We start from the raw sequence: 20,749 nt of genomic DNA on the forward strand, positions 1-20,749 counted from the left end.
TCCCCACTGCTCTGAAAGCTTTCTACATGTGCCAGTGACGTGCTCTCCAATGACACTACCATTGTATGTGAGATTGCCAGCTCTGGTGTCGTTTGCCAAATGTGTGCTTGTTGGTGTTCTTCTTGCTGCCTGCACTCTTGCACCAGTTGATCTTACAAGCACAGCAGCAAAGCATCCTTGCACATTCGAACAGTGTATCCTCCGAGTGACGCTTGTTGAGAGATCTCCTCCCCTGACACCCGGCAGATGAAAAGTAGCCACGTTTACTTTAAAACCTGTCTCCACTAAGGAAACCAGCCAGGTACTCAATGTTACCTTGAAATCCAGCTACCTGGATCATGACACAAGGTTGAAAGCAGGTCTCTCATTAGCATTGCTGCATTGGCCCGAGTCATGTGGGTCAGTTTGAGCTCAAGCAGGCACACCCGAGGGAGAACCTCACTAGAGGATGTGCTGTGATGGATGCCCCAGTTGGTGGTTTCCTGGAAAGATTACAGCACAGAGCAGACATTAGACAGCATCTGCCACTGACACAATGTTATAAATGCCACAGAGCTATGCTATGAGTGTTGCAGTAATCGTTGATGGAGTTGCACTGCACACATAGGCTGTCCATCATATTCAAAGTTGAATTCCATTGGGCGGCCGCAGGGGTGGTCAGGGTGTTCAGCAGCAATTTGTTTTTCACTTGACGGTGTCACAGATGATTTTTGACATGGTAGCCTGGCTGAATGAGTGCTGATCTTCTGAACCGCTGTGACCATTTCTTTGACAGGCTCACAATTGCGAATAAAGCATATTACCACAAAATGAAAGACATTTGCAAAGCAGGAATTGTGCATTGTCTTTTCGGTTAGTAAAACAGCAAGGAAGCAAGGAAGACATTTGATCCATTGTTTTATGCAGCAATGTCCACATGCAAACTACAAGGCTTTAGCCACTCCACTTCTAGCTGCTCGCCCGTCGCTCAAATGTCAACTCCCCTCTGGCTCCTGCCCGAAACCCTTGCATGCACAATGTTCCCTTTCACCGGACAATGTACACCTGCTGCCTGGTTAATTATTCTGGGACCCCTCTTGGCTGTCAGATGAAGAAAAGAACTCTGAGTCTGTTATGATGACCATGTAGTCAAAGCTCTGACCAATGGTCGACATTTCCATTATGAAGTGGACATTGTGTCCCACGGGCTGCTGTAGTGCCTGCTCCATTGTAGCCAAAACCCCATTGTGCAGTTATGGTACAACTTTATAAAAGAAAAAACGTTGACTGGGAACTTCATAGCAGTGATCGACTTTTCCCATAAGGCAATGGAATCCAGCATGTTCTACAAATGAGCGGGGCAAAAGATCTATTGCCAACATTATATCCAGGTTGAATTCAAGTAGGTGCTGTCTGTCAAGGGACTTGCGATGCTCCTGGCCATGCTGAAATGTTCCATTACACTATCCGGATGTAATGGGGGACCACTGCTGTGCTCTGTTGTGGTACAAGCGGTAGAGCTTGGTGTCCTACACCCTATGCTAAGCAAGGTTGCAGTAGAAGTATCTTATGGGGTAATTATGCAGACTGGCGGATTTGTGCTGCTTGGCTGATGGCACGCGGCGAGATGTACATCAGATCTTTCGACTGTGTGTGTAATGCCACTGCATATGGGACCGCAAAGATGTAGTGCCCAAGTTTGTCCCTGCCTTCTCTCGGTCATAGTTTTCTGGCACAGTGTGCATGTTGCCAGATTCGGTTGCTGCTCACTCTTTGTGAAGTACTGGCAGACCTTTGACTTTTGTAGTGCGTTAGCAGCACACAGGCTGGATTCATGTGGGCATGATGTGGCTGGAGATGGCCGTGCTGGCAGAGTTCTAGATGCCGCATAATGATGTGATGCGCTTTGTGATCTGTGACGATCGATCTGTTTCTCAAAGAGTGTGTGCAGGTGGGGGGGTGAGCTTCTATTAATACTACAAAGTCTGCATCAATGGTGGTGGTGTTCTCTTATTCCACCTCAGTATCACTAGGTTCCAAGTGCAATGCCTGTTCCCGCCTGACCTTTCATGGAGCTCATTCTTTAGCTCATCATCCAGCTCATCATCATTACTGTCTGACCCAGCGGATGAGGGCAGAGGAGGCAGAGACATGGAATGTTCAGTTTCCTCCTACTGTACAAGTACTCCATCTGTCGTTCATCCCTGATCTTCATTAGCCAAGATCTGCACACCTCCTCCTTCTGCCCCTGAGATGTGCGGAGGAAAGGAAAGTGCAACCTCCTCTGCCCATTGGTGGATGGTAATTGTCATGGTGCAATGCCTGTGCATGTTTGTGTACCTTCGAATGTATCCCTGAGTGACTTGTGATGAGGGTCTTGAAAAGTTTGTTGGATGGTATCTTCAATTGCAATTCTGGCCTCCCCCGTTCACAGAGCAAGTGTAATGGCAAGAGTAAAAAGACTACAAGCAGCATGTCTCCCCCTGCCACGTGATAATTTGGGTGCTGACATGCTGTTCCAAATGCACCTAAGAGTGTGCCACCTGCCGCCCTGCCTGAAGCTCTGCTGCTCCCTCCAGAAAATTCAGGCAGTGAGACTCTCCCACAAATGGATCTCAGTGATTTCTGGCTCCTCCCGCTCCTCCTTCCAGATGTCACCCTATAGCAGGTGTCTTTACCACTCGCTTCAAAAGACGGACGCTGGCTGGCATGTCACCCTCCTCCCTTAATCCCTGCTGCTCCGTCCTAACGAAATCAGGCAAGCTTGCTTCTCCCAAAAGCTGTACTCAGGGATTCCTTGCTCCTCCATCTCTTCCTCCCAACGCTCCCACTCTGGCACCTGCCTCACCCGCTCCCTTCAAGAGGCAAACACTGTGTGGTGTGTCACCCACGTCCCCAAATCTCTGCGGTTCCCTCCCGCCAAAGGTGGATAGATATGACACTCCCACATACTGCCTTGAGGGATTCACAGCTCCGCCCTCTACTCATCTCTGTTTAGTCGTCATTTTGCCGCATCACTAAACGATGCCACACCGAGTTACAACTAAATATAAACTAGTCCTGCCACCAAAAATGTTTCTCCACAACTAGTATGTTCTCTTGAGAGAAAAAGAAAAAAGGCACACTCAGTTATCTTCCTGCCTCCAAACAAAATGTTGGAATGTTGGTCCATCAATCTGAACAGAAATCGTGTGTTTATTTTCTGCAAGATGGTCCCTGGGATTCTCGCCTCAACGAGTAGTAGTCAGTAATCACAAAAATGTGTTGTTTCCTATTTTAATTTTGTACCTCTAAATCTTTTTTGAATTTTCTTCCTCTCCCTCAACGCAATCATATTTGACTTTCTACATTTCCCTGAAATATATCCTATTTTTAGCAATAGACCTCTCCATCAATGGGCTTCATTCCGAGATTGGAGGTAGTCATGGCACTATTTGCGCCATGACTGCCTCCAATACGGTACCGGCACCGGTCTCGTTCAATGGGGACTTACCGTTGTAGTCTGACCTTTACAGAACCGGTAAGTCCCCATTGAAAAAAACATTCCCCATTCCCATTTGAGCCCCCATAGGGCTCAATGGGAATGCGGAAGTAGCTAATAACGGTACCGCAATTTGCGGTACCGTTATTAGCTCTGAAGTCCCTTAACGGGTCCCGTCCTTAACACCTGGTCAGACCAGGCGTTAAAGAAGGGACCCGCTAAGGGACCTCGTAGTAGGGCGGTAAGGGATTACCGGCACCCATCTCCTTACCGGTGCCCGGTATCCCTTACCGCCCTACTCGGAATGAGGCCCAATGGGCCTCATTACGAGTCAGGCGTTAAGGGTTTTACGGCGCCGTAAACGGCGCCGACCCTTAACGCCTGATTACAAGGTCCCTTTGCGGGATGGTGATTTTAACGCCTGCTTTTTGCAGGCGTTAAAAACCATGCCGCAAAGGGACCTTGGTGCTAAGTACGGTGCCGCAATTTGCAGCACCGTACTTAGCGCCTTCCCCATTCCCATTATGCCCTATGGGGCAAAAATGGGAATGGGGAAGGGCCATGGCGGAAGGGGGAATTACCACTCCGCCAACCTCGGAATGGGGTGGTAATTCCCCATTCCGCCATGGCGGAGTCAGAGAGTTACCGGCATGGACCATGGTGCTGTTAGCACCATGGTCCATCTGCCTGACTCGTAATGAGGCCCAATGTCTCTAGCAACCTCTTGTGAATGATCCCGAAATTAAACCATACATCCCTTACTCATTGCATTTCAGCCAGGAAATGTACCCGACCCACTCCGAAGTTCGTGAAATGCTCAATTCTGCCAAGCGCCCAGGATGTGGGTATTTCAGAACCTGCAGAAGTGCCGGTTTCAAGCAGGCATCGCGGAATGTGTGGGACCCACTGTTTTCCCAAATTCACTTCTGCTCCTCTCACATGTGTACGAATATATTTATCTACATTTCACAAGTTAACGTGTCATTCGCTTTACGTGACAATCGCTTTGAAGGTCACCTTTTCAAAAAGATGACCTTGAAAAGTGAGAGAATAAAGTATCTAGAAAAGGCTCTTTTCTGACATGCCTGGTTCTTTGTGCTCTTGTCTGTCCACTGCAGGTGCCAATAAACACCATCTTTTTCCCTGGTCCTGAACTCCAGCTATCTCATTTAGGCCTAAGAAAAGGAGGATGTTTCACTCGCTCAAACCTCTGAAGACTACCGTCTCTGATGTATGTTTGGTTGCAAACGCTTGCTTGTGTTAGCCTTTTAAAGGTATCTATTTGTTATTTTCTTCAGACAAACTGGATGGATGGATGGATGGATGGATGGATGGATGGATGGACGGACGGACGGACGGACGGATGCCCTAAGATCGGCCATTTTGTAACACCTTGATCCTGATCCTCATTTCGAGTTTGCCAGTACCCTGCCGGTGATTCTGGCAGGGTATTAGCAAACTTGCCCTATCGTGTCCACTACCCGATATCCTGGTATTACCGGGATATTACAGGCGCCAGAGACGATGGTAAATTCCCATTCCATGGAGTCCCTTAGGACTCCATCGGATGGGATTGCCTGAATCACCGGCAGCAGCACCACCGGTGCCGGTGATTCAGGCATTTCTTTGCTGGTAGGGGCCTGCCGGGAGATCCGTTGCCCCCACCGGCAAACTTGTGTTTTGCCAGTCTGGAAGAAATGCTGGTACCGGAATTACCCGCATTTTGTCCAGCATTTTTTCAAGACCCGCAAAGCCATAATGAGGGCCAAGTTCTTAGTGCACAGGGCATGTCCTCTTTAGTGCCATAGAAATCTCAGATCTCACCAGGCCAGAGGTGTTCACTGTGGTCGCCCAAAGACCTCTTGAAATGCTTGCTGAAAACCTTCTGATTTTCATGACTAAACCGGGCTGTGTTGCGGGGATGTGGCCAAGGCTATTTCAGGGAAAGTGTTTTCCTTTCAAGCCCTTGCATCAGAGAGTGCTGGAGCCGAGGAGGTATCATCTGTCTTAATATTATTTTACTTCGCTGCTTCCTTCCCTCTGGAGGAGCTGCAGAGGCGAGTGCAGCTAATGCATATTCCATGGCCCTACAAATATGCTTTGAAGGCAGTTTGTAGCAGGGAAAAATACATTATAACTGGAAGTGTAACATTTCCCAACTCCCAGTAGGCAAGGATGAATTTGGGCCAACACTGCATTTTAATAACTTCTGTGTGCATACAAAAACGCCATCCTTGCCATGTAAAGTCAGCATGCAAACAATGACAGGAGGCCTTGGGCAGGCACGAATTTGGAAACACACACAGGCCCGTGGGTTTGTCCCTGCAAGCCCACAGGGAACATTAAGCAGTGCAACGGAAAGGCATTCATTGTGTGGAGTCAGGAATTGAGCCACACAGACTGCACCGGAACACGTGAGACCCGCCCCTGACACTGAAGTGGGTATACCTACTACTCTGCCGGTCGATGAGGCCTGCCAACTCAGCGCATCAGCATGCTACCTGGGTCTCTCTTACCTACAAGCAAAGCCTGTTCCCTGAGATACATTCCTAGGTTCAGTAACTCTCTAGGTAGCAGTGGTGGTGGTGCTTTCTTCTGCAGGCTTCTGGAGAAGGGAGGAGGATAAGCCATGGGGGGACCAGGGCTCTTGCATTTATGGAACCTAACTTAGCTTCATTATCATCTTCCTCACCACCAGTAGGGTGACCAGACGTCCCGGTTTTCCCGGGACAGTCCTGGGAAATCTCCCTCCGTCCAGGGGTCCCGGGAGTTGTTTCATTTTGCAAACCCCATCCGCTGTTTGCAAAGGTGGCTGCCTACGGTCCCTGTTTTTGCCGGGACCCGATTTCGAAATCCCAAAATCGGGTCCTGGCGCAACTCTTCCTGCGCGAATGGGGGCGTGAAATGCTTTTCACGCCCACATTTCATCCCCATTCCCCTCCCCGTCCACTCTCCTCCAATGAGAGGAGTGTGCCTGCGAGCACACCCCCTCCCCGCCCCCGCAACAGGCCAGCGACATAGAAGTAGGACAACATGTTTTTGATTATTTACGTTAGTCCTACTTCTATGTCTTTGGCCTGTCCCGTTTTTTTTTTTCATCTGGTCACCCTACCACCAGTTTTAACACAAACATAGGGCAAAAACCACTGTATGGAAAAATGGGTTATAGCTCATCAGGAAATCACTACCACCAGCCAAGGTGTTGTTGAATGGGGGACTCAGATCCATGCACCAACTGGAATTGCCCTACAAGAAGCTCAGTTCCACAGCCCCTTCCTCCTTCTGGACTCGGATGCTGATTATTGCTCTATGGCCTCTTGAATAATGACTCATCTCTGCTAATCCCAGGAGAGTGTTGGACTGCCAGGTGCAATTTAGGCAGAACGTCAAACCCATCTACCTCCCATCACTGAACCAGTGGCGTGTACAGGGAGTTGCCTTGGGTGGCACGCGCTACCCCTGGATTCTGATTGGCCACCCCAGGCGCCGCCACATTTTTCCTAAACTATGGTGTGTGTGTTTACGCATGCACTTGTACTCCATGCCACCCCTGCATAAGCAAACGCCTCACTTGGGCCACCCCAGTCAAAAGAGTCTGGATACGTCACTGCATTGAACTAGACCTTTACCCTCTTACTATGATTGCAAGGGTGCTGGGGAATCTCAAATTGACTAGTCTGCCTCAAAGCAATTGTGCCCCCTTTCTTGGTTGGTCTGCATATAAAAGGAGACGGCTTCCTGAAGTCCTGTCTGTGCTTCACTATGGCCGCACTTTGCCCACTAGGGTAGGTGGATTTGGTCCTTGACTCCGGGAAGTCCATTCATATATGGGAGGATATGAAATGTGTGGGTGCCCATTAAAGGTACCCCATGAAACAAGGGTGCAGATTTGTAGAGTTGATTGGAGTCATCAGGCTCCATTGGCAGAGAAAGTACTGTCACCATAAATACTAATTTCTACCACGGATATGGCCCAGTGCTAATCTTCATTTGCCCTCAGCAGTGCCTTTGGCAGTGCCCTTATAGCCTCGGCCCCACACCTTGGACTGCGCCCTTATTTGGGGATATAATGTTAGGGATTCCTGGATTTTCTCCTAGGGTTTTAAGTCCACGAGCAAGTCATTAGGGGAGTGTGTGCCGTCTGGGTATTTTCCTATTGTTTGGGTTACCAACCTCGCATTCGAGCCCCTGTGGGTGTCAAGCAGCTGTTCAGGATTCTCACCGGCTTTGAACCAGTGTTTGTCTTCTGGCAGCATATCTGCCAGGGTTGTTGCTAGGTCTGGAAAAGATCAGGGGGTACACTAGTCATCCGGTCATTTCAACTCTTTGCATGGGTGCTTCTGTGACTGTGCACAGACAGTTCACAACCACTCACAGACTTTGGAAGGTTGCATCCGAATTGTACGAATGACAATTGCTCTTCTGCACAATTGACCGAATTTAAACGGTCAATTAGGATAGGTATGTGGGGGGAAACCCCCTGCATCCACCACCCAAACCAACTCCCACCCCAACCCCCCACCAAATCCCCTTATATTATTATTACCCCAACCCATAATATATATAAAAATGACCATACAGTCAATTGTGCAGAAAGGTCATTTCGGACACCTGTTATTCGAACAATTGTATCATTTGAACAATTGTAAACGAACAGTTTGGATAGTACCACTTTGGAATGCACACTTATGGTGAGTCTTGCAGAATGTCACGTACACAGGAAATATCTTTCGCCCATGCAAATGGTCAGACAGGCTAAGGAGAGTTATAGAGCATTTCAATAGATCATCAATGGCCAAGCTTCCTTTATAAAAACAGACTCATTTTCACACATGGATCATGTAATTGTGTGTGGTTTGCCTTTTTTGTTTTCTCACATGTTATTATTTATTTGTAATGCACCTATGCACATGTGTGGCTCAAGGCGCAACAAGGCAAGGGGTGGGGGGCGGGAGAAACAATACTACTAGGCTTTGTACGTTCAGATCGGGCAAGTGCAGGAATTTTAACAAGCTTAATACCCGTGGTAAATTTTTAAGGCTTGCTTCCAAGACTCACGCGTTACCACCAAGCTATCCTCTCTTCACTAACAAATTTTGTAATGAGTTTGACAAGTCACAGAATATAAAAAATGTAAGTTTAAAAATTGATAAAACAAAACATATAAATAAAACATCTTTTTTCATGCTATACAAATATACAAACACAAACATAGTTTGTACTAACTAGAAAAAATGTAATCTTGTAATATTAACAAAGCGTGCAACACATAGCACGATTGACACAATCGGGGTAATTCATGGAATAAATGTGTGCCGAAAAGGGGGGCGCAAGCGTGAAAATCGCAGCGCACACGTGCCAAAGCCGCGCATGCAGCCGTTGATCGATTCATGCAATGTGCTGCGCTAGTAAAAGCTGGGATGTGTGCCAAATCCGTGGGTGGAGCACGCGGGCGCACACGTCACTAAACGGCGTGCGCAACATGCACAGGGAAATCGCACATAGTGTAGCGCACACAAGAAAAGTGGGCGGAACACGTGGTGTAACCCGCGGAATGGGGAACAACGCGTGAAAATGTGGGCATTACGGGGGAAGTACAGGAGGTAAATGCTCGCAATGCCCACACGCGCGCTAACAACACATATTCATGGAATCGAACAGGGGAAAGGCGTGCGCCAAAAAAGACGCGCTATTCCGGAAACACGTATGCCAGCAGGAAGCAGGCGTAAGCAGCCCTGTGCAGCATAAAAGTGCGCGCAAACAACAAACAAGCTCAGACGCTACGATGAATATACCGTTCCTCGCAGCACTGGTCGTGGGGCACCACAGGAGGAGCAGGATAGCCAGGCCCTGCATTTTTTTACCCAGGACCAGCCTTTTTGGGATGCCTGATGACCAGGTGTATGGGTGGTACAGGTTTCCACCACACATAATCCTAGAGCTGGTGAGGGAGTGGGAGGATGACCTCACATCACCCACCCTGTGCTCGCAAGCACTGAGCCCCTTGGAAAAGGTGCTCAATGTACTGCACTTCTTGGCTACTGGTTCATTTCAGCGGACAAGTGCCATAGTGGGGTGGGTGTCACAGGCCACGCAGTCACGCTGCCTACATCAGGTGTTGACAATCATTACTGCACACCCCTCATGCCGCAGGCACATACACATGCTCAGAACACCTGCAGAAAGGCAGGCTGTTGTGCAGCTATTTTACGGGGTGGCACACTTCCCCAAAGTCCTAGGTGCCATTGATTGCACCCATGTGGCTCTACGTCCACCCAGGGCCACTGAGCATATCTATCGGAACCGCAAGCACTGGCATTCCATCAATGTGCAGGTTGTATGTGATGCCAAGGTAATCATCACCTCAGTATATGCCAACTATCCAGGGTCCAGCCATGATAGTTTCATATTCAGAATGTCACCCCTAAACAGGGACCTGGAAGCTGGCTGGCATAGCGACACATGGCTAATTGGTGAGTATAAATGCCTGTGCACATGCATGCATGTCAGAAACTGAAAAATGGGAAAACCCCACTAATGACAACCATTATCAACTCCCCAGGGGACAGTGCCTACCCTCTAAGCACCTACATGATGACGCCAATTCAGAACCACACCACCCGAGGTAAGATACAACACTGCCCATATTGCAACCCGGGGCATAGTGGAGCGCACATTCGGAGTGCTCAAGTCATGCCTTCGCTCCCTTGACCGCTCTGGTGGGCAGCTGCTATATGCGCCCCAGTAGTGTGCAGGATCATAGTGGCAGCATGTGTCCTCCACAACGTTGCAACCCGGCGGGGCGTGCCAGTGGACATGGTGGTGCCCCCACATCCCCAACCACATGCACGGCCGCTGTGCATGGGAGGTGAAAGGGCATGTGGTGAGGCAGCCTGGATCCAGCTTGTGGCAAATTACTTCACCTAAAATTCCACCCTGTGGAGTGGACACAGGCCTGGCACATACCAGCTCACAATCAATGATGGTGACAAAAGGGACAGTCAACTGTCACAACCATACCAGCCTGAGATTCTTCAGCTGGAAGTGCTACATTCTGTGCATCCCTAGCTACTCAAAGACACCCAATGCTGTGTCACAAAAAGGCACAAATTCATGCAGCATGAATGACTACTCCCTTGCAAAATACCACATCAAAATAGTGGAATGTCACCCACCACCTCCCCAACACACCATGGCATGGCATGCAATGTGAAAGCAACCAAATGAATGCACAACACATGACACAAGTGTCACAAAGTGCACTGTCCTAAATGGAAACAGGCCACAGACAATTTGCTCTCAATAATGAATAAAAAAACAACACACATGAACAAATACTTACCAGCAAGAGAAAACATCAGTACATGTTCAAACAGTGGCAATATATGAGAATTAAAAATCAAAGTAGTGCAAGTGTTACAACCTCACTAAGGCAGCACATCGACCCCTTCCAACTGCAGAGTGTTGCTGGTAGGCAAATGTTTCAGTGTACTGCATACAACATGAACTGCATCTGCAAAGTAGACAGGCTTGTTAAGACATGAAGAAGGTACATGTATATAAGGAAAAAGTAATGGATGTAGAACCATACATAAATCCACCATGCAGTGGAGATTTCTACAGCAATACCCATTAGGGATGTATACACAGTTTTGACTACAGACTGTCCACACAACTTATGAGAGCCCAATGTCACTGTGTAAGTTACTGTCACTTGGTTGGACCCTTTGCAAGCCCATGGAAAGGGGAAGCAGGAGGGGTGTGTGTGTCAGGAACCCAAGCATCTAACCCAAAGAAGGACAAGCCTGCATGTGCCCAGCTGGAATACACAGTGGATGCGTACGGGAGCCACACAAAGCACCACAACGTTTTTAAAAAATAATCAAAAATGGCCATGTGTGAACCAGGGGGGTAGGCCACCCAGGAGGGATGAGGTACAGGGTGCACCCCAAAACCCACATGCGTGGATGTTGAGAAAAAACAAAAATACCTCCATGGGCTCATGGCCTGCACGGCTACGCTACAGTGGGAGAACTGCCGTCGCTGTCATCACCCTCTGGTGGTACATTAGAAGGTGGCCGTGATATGGGAAGCAGACCACGCAAAGCCCTGGCATACTCCTCCATGGCAGCAAGCATGCGGGTCTGAAAGGTTTGGTTCTGCAGGATGATGGTACGGAGATCCCCATGCAGCACCTCATGGGTAGCATGCATTTCTGCCTGCATGGCCTCGCGTGATGGCTGGATCTCCTGACGGGTTGCCTGGAGCTCAGCTGAGAGTGTGCGTGTCAGCTGCTCCAGCTGCTGTTCTGACCTTGTACTCCGGGACACCTCAAGTTCAACCAGAGTATTTCTGAGGGAGCTGTGTTCTAACCCCAGGGCTTCACTGGGGCCTGTGACTCAACAGATATGGCTGTGCGCAGAGTCTCCAGTCCAGCCCGTCGCTCCCTGTCAGACGCAACATGTCCTCCCTGTGTGAGTGGCAAATGGACTCTGTTGCCTGCTGCTAGAGCTCCATCTGCCTTTCAGGGGGAGAATGGAAGTGGCCACCCTATCCATTGCCTGAGCCATCATTTCACACGATGCCCCCTGTTGTGCTGCTATAGTGTACATGGAGTTCTCCCACACAGTATTGCCTGGTGGCGCACGGCCACCGCTTTGGTGGGCACCACACCTGTTTGGGGCAAGGTGATGTGCACCTTGCTGTGCTGGCACTGCCTGAGGCTGCAGGACTGCATTCCTCCTTTGATCTGCTGGCCCAGGAACAGGAGCAAATATTGTGGAGTCTGACCCTGTACCCGTAACCGCCACAGGCAGACTTTCCAACACTGAATATCCCATAGAGGGGTCTACCCCCAGTGTAGGTGGGTTGGACAGAACAGCATCCCTGCCAGAAACACTCACCTGCGACGGCACATATGTCTCAATGTCCGATTCAGCACCTGATTCATAGAGGTCTCCGGAGGTGTACCCAGAGACACCCATGGACAGTATGGTCTGTAGGAGTAATGGGTTTTCACCCACCACCACCCCACGTCCTCCACTGGTTCCCAGTTGTGGCTGTGAGTCCTCCTGGGTCTGTGCCATCTCCTCCTCCTCAACAGCATCAAGTGCTTCATCACCTGCAAAAACATAAGAGTAATGAAAACAGGCATGCGCACCATAGCCCACACATATAGGCATGACGAGGCAGACATCCAGTACATAAATGACACATGTCACACATGACAATAACTCTGGCATGCATGCACTGTCAATGATTTGGAAGGGGAGGCAAAAAGCAGACACTGAGGACTCCAAGATGGAAAACCAACACATGTGCTGCATGTTGGCTAGCACTGGCATCACACATTAGCCTGTGAGTGGCATGGACAATCCACATACATGACACATGCCAGCACACAGATGGCACGTAGCATTGTCATGGCGAATTTGACAAGGAAACCCAGGATGGTAGCAAATCAGTACTGGCACCCATCCATGTGAGATGGACATCATGAAATGAAACATGCAAGATAGTGTGACAAAACACGCATGTGCCACACGCTGCAACAAAGCCAGTGTTCACTGAAGCACTGATGGCAGGCACATGGATAAATCAATGGTTGGTCACTTCGACATGAGAGGATACAATTGTCATGTTCAACATTCAAACTGGGCCCCAAAATGATTGTTTGCAGGCCATGTGTAGGTGCATATTACTCAATCAGCCTGACTGTTCAAATCTTTCCCATAATAAGTCAAGAAATGTGGCCCATTTTGCGGTGTAATCTATGACTGAAGTATGTCACTGTCATGCCTCGCTCACCTGTAATGCTCTGTTCCCCTTCTTTTGGCATCAGGAATCCTTATGCTGTTAGATCAGCGGCTAAACCGTTCTACACGAAGTGGGGACTTTTTAACAGACTCCCTGCAAAACGGCTTTGTTTCCAGCATTAGGTCATGTGATTCTTTTGGTTAAGCTTCTATCACGTGTTTTCCTTGAAAGTATTTAGGTGCTTTCTTCTAAACGATCGGTGCTTCTGATCGTGGATTTCCTATGTGCCCGATTCGCAGCGAGCCTGCGTTCTGTTTCAGCTTCTTTCAAGCTTCGTGACTCTTCTGTGCAAGTCATATCTTTTTGGACTCTGTTCTACGTCCAGTTTCCACACGGCATTCATTGCGTGTCCACCGCTGCATCCAGGCTGCTCTCTGCGGTGTATCCAGTAATGGCGGTTCTCCACGTGTAAGCCGTTTCTTTTCGCCGTTTTCACACCTGCCGCATCCAGGTTCCTCTCTGCGGCGTTTCCAGCAATATTGGCTCCCCACGTGTATTGCGTGTTATGCCGCTTCCAAGTTATTCCTCCCCGCTTTCCAGTTTTCAGCGGCTGAACAAAGACATTAACAGAGGTATGCTTCCTCATTCCACAGTGCAGCATTGTTTCTGAACATAGTCTCACCGGAGGAAAGAGATGTTTCTATCAGCATTCTAACCTAGTGAGTTCCTCATCATTGAGGACGTATGTTTTTGTTTCTTTTTAGCAGTGACTGCAGGTCACATATAACAACCCAGTAGGGAATTATATTATTTCATATTGCTTTTCAAGGGTGTAAAAGATAAAGAAGAACACTGTCCTATAGTTTCCAGAATCATTTATTTGGGCGAAATTTAACCTGTTCTGAATATTATTGGCATTGAACATTCTGAAGAAGATAAAACCTGTGGTGTTGAATTTAGTGCACAGAACTAGAGGACACTTTCCAGTGTGCACCAACCAGGCACTAGTGCGACCCTCATGCCGTTTGGGTTTAGTATCCTACTAACTTCCCTTTTCCTTATCGTCGTGTTCTATTTGGTGACTTGACTTCTGCCTCGGATTTATTTTTGGCCCTTGGAACGTCATAGAACTACATTATTCAAGTTAGTAGGAAATTAATTAGTGAGATACTTTTGACTGAATCATTGGATTGAATTCTTACCTGATTATTTCTATTATACAGATTGGAGCTTGTGTTCTTACTTCCCCCTTTCAATTGATTCCTTGCTCTGGCTGTATTTTCATATCAGACAGTGGGTGGAATCAATGGAAAGGTTTTCCCCTTTAGGATTCGACATTGAAGTTAGAAAAAGACCTCATCAGGATACTGTATCCTTTTATGTTGCACCTGTATCCTTTATTGGTAATTTCATAGATTCTGAGGTTGGCATGTCAGTCACATTTGGGACAGTAGGCCACAGAAATGTGTGGTACAAATGGAAAAAATGTAATAAATCATGCATAATGAACAGGAAAACAGAATGAAGAATGTTGTGGCAAGAGGACAGCTGAAGGCCAAGTGCAGTAATCATGTGCAAAAAGTGAACTGTGGTCAGAAGGGATACTGTGAAACGGAAACACAAGTCCGGGGAAAGGTTTTGAGGGGCCACATGGGTGACCCATAGCACTCATGACTACACAGCCTCACCTGGCACTCAATCTGAACACATCACCCAAGCAACATACACATGGATTGCACACACATGCATGGTCACTCACCGGACATTGCTTCAAGATCTGGTAGGTCTCCCACGCCTTGGATCTGATCCTCTGTGATGAATGCTCCAGCGACAGAATCATGTTCAGTGAGTTGTTCCTTCTCTGGTGGAGACCCACCGCCAGTCACCAGGGTAGCGGCATGATTTGAAGCCAGCTTGTTCTTTGCTCTGCGTTTTAGGTCATTCCACCGCTTAGAGGAATCATCAGCTGTGCGCTTCACAAATCCAAGGGAACTAATGTGGTCCGCGCTGGTCCGCCAGTGGGTCCTACGTTGAGCAGTCGTAGTCTTGCACCCTGCAGTCACCACCATTTCGCGGCCATGGGCCGACACATAGCCCACAAGTGCATCTAGTTCGGCATCATTGAAACTAGGCTTCCTTGATGTGCCGTAGTGGGTGGCTGTGTCTGGGGTACCAGCCTATACCGCAAGAGCACCCTTCTTCCTCTTGGAAGGTGGTGCAGACCCTGAGTGGCTTACGCCGCTCTGGTTGGAAGGGGCAGAAGCGCAGGTGGACTGGGCACTGGAAGTAGCCAAGGCACGATGACCAAAGGTCTCATTGCAGGCATTGGCTGCTGGGTGATGTTGGCAGGACCAACCTCGGTGTGATGGGCTTGGACCAACACTGTTCCGACTGGGAGACTCGGAGCTGGGGTGGATTGAGCTGCAGCTACCCCTGCAGCCTCCTCATCCTGGCTACTTGGGTCAGCAGATGACATTGCTGCCCCAGATCCACATGGCCTGGTGACAGCAACTTTCACCGCCACACATGGCCTAAACTTGGTGACACAGAAGTCAGCCTGGGAGTCATCCTGTGCCAGTTCGGTTGACAATATGGGCCGGTTTAACAAGGCCTGAGCTGGGATGGTGTCAGCTACATCTCCCTGAACCATTGGGTGGAGGGAGGGGCATAGGTGTCCCTGATTGGTCCTCCACACACTGGCCTCTTGGGCCACCCTGCACATCCTGGCCATGGCCCCTACCACGCCCACCTCTTTGAGGTTGGCCACCTTTGCCTCCCTTACTGCTTGGTCGCCTCCCAACCATGGCACTGATGTTGTTGTGCATATGGGAGTTGCAGTAAATAATTGGCCTGGGCAATTGGGGTGAAAGGGGTAGGGTACTAGATGGAATACGTACCCTAGTGCTCTAGCAAGGCTGTCTGTGACCCCTAGGGGAAGATGATGGGTCACGCAACGCACAGGCACCCTGAAAACAATATTTAACGTGCACGCAACCCTTGGTAGACAACGTGCATGGAATGAAGAACCTGCACTACGCTGTGGCACCCAGAAACACAAAAATAAGCGTACGCGTGGTACACACAGCCTACAATGACCTCTGGATGGGCACGCGACACACGGGGGCAACCACAGTTGAAAAAGACGTGTGCGACTCACCGTCTGCCTGGAAAAATAATGGGAAAAAGACGTGCTTGTGCGCGTTGGCAACACACAAGCCAAAAGAAGAATTGAACGCTGGCTGAATATACAGGGAGTACGAACTGGAACCGTTGTGAAGTAATCGCGTGTGAACCGACAAGAAGTACAAGAATCACCTGCTCGCTCTCCACAAAAAGCACGTACAAGAAAATGGCGTCCTACGCGTACCTTTTAACCCAGCCCACACGTGCAACGTCACTTACGCGCGTACGCGCTAAGGCCCTTTCCTCCAATTGCACGCAGTGACACCCGGACGTGCAGTTTTTGCACGTGTACAATCAACATGCACCCGTGTTGAGGGAAACGCCCTTGCATGTCACGTCACAGATGGGCTTACGCGCTAAGGGCCTTTCCTCGAATTACATGCTGACGTGCAGTTTTTTCACATGCCAAATCACTCCGTATCATGCTGGCCATGTGACAACACACGGAAGGCCACGCTCCTGCCCAGAAGGCCATTTTCCTGCCCCCCGGAGACCCGAACAGCCTCCCACGAGCCATCTGCTGCTGCTGCCTGCCTGCCTGCTGCCACCGTGCCCTGCCATTTGGTGCCTGCACATCTGCCATCTGCAGGGGTCCAGTTGCAGTGACCAGCTCTGCTGGAACAGAAGACTCCCGACTGGTATTCCATCACTCCACAGCCCAGCCCCAGGACCCAGTTGCCCACCCACACCTGCCTCGGGGGCCAGAGAGGCAGAGGGCTGCCAGCTTCACTTCCGAAGAAGTTGGCATCCTAGTGGAGCAAGTCCTGGGGCATTATGATGCCCTCTTCACACCATTGCGCGCTGACAAGGAAGGACGGAGGAGGATCTGGACGGACATAGTGGGTGCCATCAACGCGGAGGGGGTGACACCCCGAGACCTGAAACACGTCCAGAAGCACTGGGAGGACTACAAGTCCAGGACCCTCAAGAAGGCCCGGCGCCTCTTAGAGGCAGAGGATGCAGTGGGGCGCTGGGGCCAGTTTACCAACCAGCAGATGAGGGTCCTGGAGCGCATTCGCCCAGTGCTTCGCCACCAGATCCTCAGGATGCAGGCCCTTCTGGAGTCGAGCGGTAACTGGCCATGCATTGCTGTGTGAAACAGGGCATGTTGCAGTGTGCTGGTAGTCAACTACTTGCCTGTATGTGTGACATTGGCCATGTGTGGATATGTGTGTGCAGAGACATCATGGTGCTGCATGTGAGACCAGTCATGCTTGTACCACATGGATGGTGCATGTGTTACATTGCTACATGCGGGGCAACATGCAGAATGCACACATTAATGCATGCCTGTCTCTGTTGTTGGACATGGATGGGGTGTGAGAGATGAGTGCTGCTGTCAAGGAAGTGTATGGTGTACATGTCTATGTGTCTGAGTAGCGCGTGTGTGACTTGTAAACGCCATGGATGCATGACACATGTACGTGACTATGTTGCGATTCACTGAGGCAGCCTAGTCATCCTTGTCTCCACTGTGTCTGAGGTGTACGAGGCCAGATGGATGAAAGTACGGTGATGTGTGTGCATGTGATCAGTATGAGCCATGATGCATGTGAGTTTCCAACCACCATCGGATGTTTTAACAGTTCTTTGGACATGAATGCAAATGTTCGTTGCATGCGCCATGCCTGTTACTGCATGTGTGTTGCCTGCACTGACCCATGTGTTGTAGAGGTACATGATGGAAGTGACGTTTGACAGTGCCACTCATGTGCTATTGCTTCCTGTCTAGGGGACTATTGTACAGTACCCTGATTCTTGTGTTCTATGTCTCCCTCTACACAGCGGCGAGTGAAGAAGAGGGCGGAGACGGCGTTGTGGAGCAAAGCGGCGGGGATGCCTCCACCAGCCGGCGCCGCAAGGCCCAGTCACCCTCCCAGGAATTACCATCATACGGGAGCGAGGGGACTGGTGCCGCATCTGCCACTACGGCTGCAGCGGAAGGGGTGGGTGAGCCCCCAAAGGGGCTTGCAACGGCGGAAGACGGTGTGGTGACATCCAGGTTGGTGGTTTCCACAGAGGAGGAGGAGGCTGCTACTGAGCTGCACATGGGGCCTGGTGGGGGTGGTACCACTGGTGCAAGTGGTGCAGTCCAGGGGCAGGGGCAGGAGGCAGCACAGGTCACTGTGGAGGGGCTTGTGCATGTCACTGTCCCTAACACTGTGACTGCACCACCATGCACCAGCAGGGATGCCCCATCCCAGGCCCGTCCGCAGGTAGGGGGGAGGTCCACGTCATCTGACACTCCTCTACCTGCGGACGAGGGGACCCGTGACCGTATGGAGACCGTCCTGATTGGTGTTGTGTTGCGCACACGTGACATTCGTGATTACGTGCGTGCTTACTGGGGGAGCACACACGTCATCACAAAGAGCTGCGTGCCAACGTGGCCCAGTTGGGAGGGTCCTTGGTCGGGGGTTTCGTACATGTGACGAGCACTCTTGCGACCCACTCCTCCTCTGTGGAGACTATGCGCCAGTCGTTCTCCATGCCATCTTCCGGCCCAGATGCCACACCAGCGCCCCCTGTGGACTTGCCCTGACCAACGGAGCCAGCGCGGTGGAGATCCTATCCCTGCCACAGTCGGGAGTCGGAGGTCCAGCAGGGGTGGACACCCTAGCAACTGGATCCCAGCAGTTGGAGGATGTGCCGGCAGCATCGGGCAGGGCACGTGCACGACGGCGCCGGTGGATTCCATCAGCCTGGATGCCGTCGTGCTGGCAGAGGCAGTTGCGTCGGAGGCAGCGGCAGGCTCAACGTGGGAGGCATCATGGCTCGGGGCCATCAACATCAGAGGGGCAGGCATCGGCCGGAGGGCAGGAGGACCCTGGAATGGGAGTGTCTTCCGTGTGGCAGCGGTTGGGCCAGCGGATAGATGCGGAGCGGCGGCGGGCGGAGGAGGCACGGCTCACTATGGTCAGGGCGGAGAACTCCATGCGCTGGGCGCTGAGGCGGGGTGAGTGCCTTGAGGGAATTCGCAGGGAGTTGGAGGTGGACATGGCGTCATCCCTGCAAGACCTCGGGGCCAGGGAACAGGCCCACCTCCAGGACGTTGAACAGGAGTTTGATGATGCCCTGGACCGGGAAATCAACTAGTGAGCCGTAGGACTTGCCCGCTGCCATTGTATATAGTTAGTTAGTGCTAGGTTTCATTTATGTTTTTATTTCATTTGGGGCGCTTGGACTATGCCCCACCTTCTTGTTGAGAGTTCTTTATTAGGTAGTCTTTTTGGTAGGATTAATTTCAATAGTTGGGCTCATGGACCCTGGATTTGTTATTTGTATATAGTGAACAGTGGATTTATCATCATTTTTTTGTAATTTCACCAAGGAGCAATGGATTTTACTTATTTCTTTCCCTTTGGATTTGCTTTGTTGGACGGAGACTTTGGCCACATCTTCATTCGGATTTATTTGGATTCTGATTTCATATATTTTATTAATTTTGGGACATGCTGCATTTTATTTCTTATTTCCATTAGTGTGTGTTTTCTTTTAATTCCCTTCATTTTGTTTCAATACATTTTTGTTTCGTACTTCAATTTGTGGTATTCTCTCATTGGTTTCATGCATGTCACAATGTGGGTTTTCACATTCACTGGCACCCATTGTCTGTGTGTGTGACGGACATGTGTTGATGTACATACTTGCCATTTGGGTTGTGTCATGTAATGGGCATTTCAATGTGGGGTGGATGGAATACTTGGTTGGCTCTTTGGACAGGGGTGGCGTGCAGTGGCCTTTGGGTGGCCATAAGGCCCATGATTGTGGATCATGATGATGTGTTGGGGGGGGGACATGAGACGGGGCCTGCTGGCAGGTGCCCGTCACTGCTGGGTGGGGGGGAGCAGGTGTGGGCTCACTGGTGCATGGTTCCAAGAAAAAGTAAGGTAAAAATACCGTACTTAAGACTGGTGCTCTCAGTTGACCTTAAATAAGGTTGCTCAATCATATATAGCTCTTGCGTAAAATAATTCAAATGTCAGACAAAATATATTTCCAAATGGTACAAAGTTTTTCCAAGAGAAATGTTTAATTCACATTTCGTGGTTTTATATCTTTCTTGATTAGTTCAGATATTGCGAGGCAACTCAAAATCGATAGGTCAATTATTAACAATAGTACATATGCCAATGCATTTCGGTCTGAGACCATCTTCAGGGCTGTACTGAAGTGAGTGTAGAATCTGCACCGTGTTAACATCAATTATTCATCAGAATACACATATATATAATAGATAATTCAAAATAAAGCAAGGCACATACCCCAAATAGATCCAAATGGATGTTGTACATGTAAGAGAAAAATAAATATGAAAAATATGTCAACATACATTATATCGCTAACCAT

The sequence above is a fragment of the Ambystoma mexicanum genome, chromosome 2p (genome assembly GCF_040938575.1).
Source record: "Ambystoma mexicanum isolate Mex_15411 chromosome 2p, UKY_AmexF1_1, whole genome shotgun sequence".
NCBI classification, from domain to species: Eukaryota; Metazoa; Chordata; class Amphibia; order Caudata; family Ambystomatidae; genus Ambystoma; species Ambystoma mexicanum.